Source organism: Odocoileus virginianus, chromosome 28, assembly GCF_023699985.2.
Source record: "Odocoileus virginianus isolate 20LAN1187 ecotype Illinois chromosome 28, Ovbor_1.2, whole genome shotgun sequence".
Classification (NCBI taxonomy): Eukaryota; Metazoa; Chordata; class Mammalia; order Artiodactyla; family Cervidae; genus Odocoileus; species Odocoileus virginianus.
Window position 1 is genome coordinate 30,344,057 of NC_069701.1, and position 3,044 is coordinate 30,347,100.

Consider the following 3,044-nt stretch of genomic DNA (forward strand, 5'->3'; position numbering starts at 1 on the left):
TGACTTTCATATTGGGGTAGGTGCCCAGTGATGCAGGCTCATGATGCATAATCTTCCTCAGAAGACTCCCTTCTGGGTGGAGCTCTGTCATCTGTGGTTTTAGAAATGAGGTGCGCACAGACAATGCCTTACACACACCTCCAAGGATTCTCCTCCCTGGATGCTTTCAAGACATTTTCAAATATGTTACTGCTTTAGAGAGTTCATCGCTTAGGTCCTGTTCCCTGTTTGAGATATCCTGTTCCTAACAGGCAGCCTCTCCTTGGGGCACTGATTCCAACATCAAAGTGGACCCAACCACAGGTCTCCTCCTGGCATGTGAGACCCCGGGGCCTGGCTGCTGGCCTGCGCTCTGTCCAGCCTCTGAGCAGTGCAGTGGTTGTGGCGAAAGGTGTACTTCTGACTTAAGTCTAAAAATAGCAGTTCGCAGGGATGCCAACGCACGCTATACCAGACTCCTCCAAGTCCTGCCTGAGATCACCAACAACATAACCCAGCTGACCCAGGCTTCGCCCTCACGTGCTGGCCCGTCCACCCATGAGTGACTGCAGGACCTCCCTCCCAACTCCCTCACCCTCTCCACCACCCAGCTCTCCTGGGAGGCTCCCTATTCTCTCTCTGCTCACATATCTCACCAAGGCTGCCTGCTGGGCACCGCACCACCTCCCGGCCACCCACTGTGAGACCTCCAAGTCCTGTTTCAAACGTTGACTCTCTGAGCAGTGACAATATCCCCGAGAACCCACGGCATCTTCCTGTTCCAGGATGAATGCGATGTTTTACCCACAGGTATCCCTGTATCCCTGTATCCCACCTGCTGCCCAGGACTGAGGACACAGAGTTCTTCTGGGGGCCAGTTTTGTTTTGTTGGTTTTTAAATTTTTATTTTATATTGGAGTATAGTTGATTTACACTGTCGTGTTAGTTTCAGAAACATAGCAAAGCGATTCAGATAGACATGTATACATATCTATTCTTTTAAAAATTCTTTTCCCATCTAGATTGTCACTGAATATTCAGGACCAGTGTTTCTATCATGCAAATAAACACTGGGGGCCAGGAGATGGGCAGGGAACCCCTCTCTCTGTGCAGCCCGCATGGGGTGAGCCAGGATCAGGGTTCATACTCATGTTCTCTCTTGACATGAAAGACTATTATTTTAGCCTTTTGTCTTTTAATGGCTGAAAGCAGACTTTGACCTACTTGAGTAGAATTAAAGACTATTGGGGAAAATGTTTGTGAGGTTGAAAATGCTTTTTCTTTTACCATTTCTATGATTTTGATCCATAGCCTGGAAAAGTTCTAGAGGGGCGACCCCAGCAGGGAAGCTATCTTGACATGGTTTATGTGTTATCAGGAGGACCCCTGGCGTTCTGACCCCTCGATACCCCCAAAAGGCTGCAGCCAGACAGAAGCATGCAGGCAAGGAGGGGAAGGGTCAGAAAAGGGGTAGATACTCATTTTCCCCAAACTGTGACTCTTCAGTGCTGAAGACATGGACACATCACCCCTGAATAGGGACAGAAGAGGAAAACGCTGCTTCTTTAATGTTGAGGACTTTGCTTAAAATGAATTTGTCACTTACTTCCTCCAGGACTGGTCAGTGATGGAGTGACAGTGACGATCTCAAGAGCAAATCTGGTTCTGAGATGTCAACCCTCCTCAGCAGTTCATCAGAGTTCGGGAGCCTGATTTATGTCTGATGACAAAGACGGTAGTTTTTCATGGGGTCTTGGGCACTCAGCCAGGAAGGTGATATGCTTTTTGTGGGAGGTCCTTTTACAGAGTCCTGATTTGAGGTTTTGATTTTGGTGATTTGGGGGCTTCCCAGGTGGTGTAGTGGTTAAGAATCTGCCTGCCAAGGCAGGAGATGCAGGAGCCACGGGTTCAATCTCTGGGTAGGAAAGGTCTCCTGGAGGAGGAAATGGCAACCTGCTCTAGTATTCTTGCCTGGAGAACCTCACGGACAGAGAAGCCTGGTGGGCTACATTCCATTAGGTCACAAAGATTAGGACATCACTGAAGCGACTTAGCAAGCACGCAGCAGGATTTGAGCTTTAGAGGACAAGCATATCAATTCCCGCCAGTTACCCCTCAGCCTTCTCTCTGGACTCAGTCACTGAAACAACTCACACCCGTGCAACCTTCCTCTCTGTCTAGGAGGCAAATCTCCTTGAAGACAAGAAGAGACTTCCTTTCAAGCAGAGTTGTCCCTGCTGTTGAGTGGCCCACGTGACAACTTCCTTCCAACGATGAGAACAGATGTGACGTGTGACTTCCAGGACAACGTGGCGAAAAGGCATGTCCCCCCAGTGTCTGTCCTCTCTGAGCTCAGAGGGACACCCATGTCCAGGGTGGATCTGGACACCGTCAGTGGACATGGCCAAGGCGGCCTCCTTCTGGGTTCAGGACTGCTGTGGCCGCTGCCTGCCTCTGAACTGGACCAGGAGCACCCACGTTGGCGGTTCCAGAAGCAGGATGTACATGCTTTGGGTGTTAAGCAGCAGACACATTTTTTTCAAGGCAGCTCTGTGTTAGGAGGATTTTCTACGCTGTCCGGTAGGCCTGGAGGCTCCACATCCCTGGGCGCTGTGTGGTCATCTCCTCTGCCTAATCCATGCCAGAGGCCTTTCCCGGGCTCTGGGTGTGCCAGGCACATACCTGCTCAGTTGAAGACCCCTCAGGGGGCCTGGGCTGCTTTCTTCTCTCGATGCTCTGCCTGTGAATTCCAGCTGTGTCAGGAGACTACCAGCCCCAGGCTGGTCTCTGCTGCCTGCACTGAAGCCTGGGGACTCTGTCTGAGCAGTGATCTGGGGCAATTGTTGACCGAATTCTTTTTTTTCCTTTCTCTAAGGACGGCTGTTCCCTGCTGCCTTGGTTATGTCGTGCAGGGAGTGAAATCTGGGCTCCTGTATTCAGTTTGTGGCCCAGATCATAAGGGGGGAGAATAAATCTGTTACTCCACCAGGGCTAAACGTGCAGGTCCTTACCTATTGCACTCTCCTGAAACGAGTTTCCTGGATCAGGATTATCCTAAAAGCTTT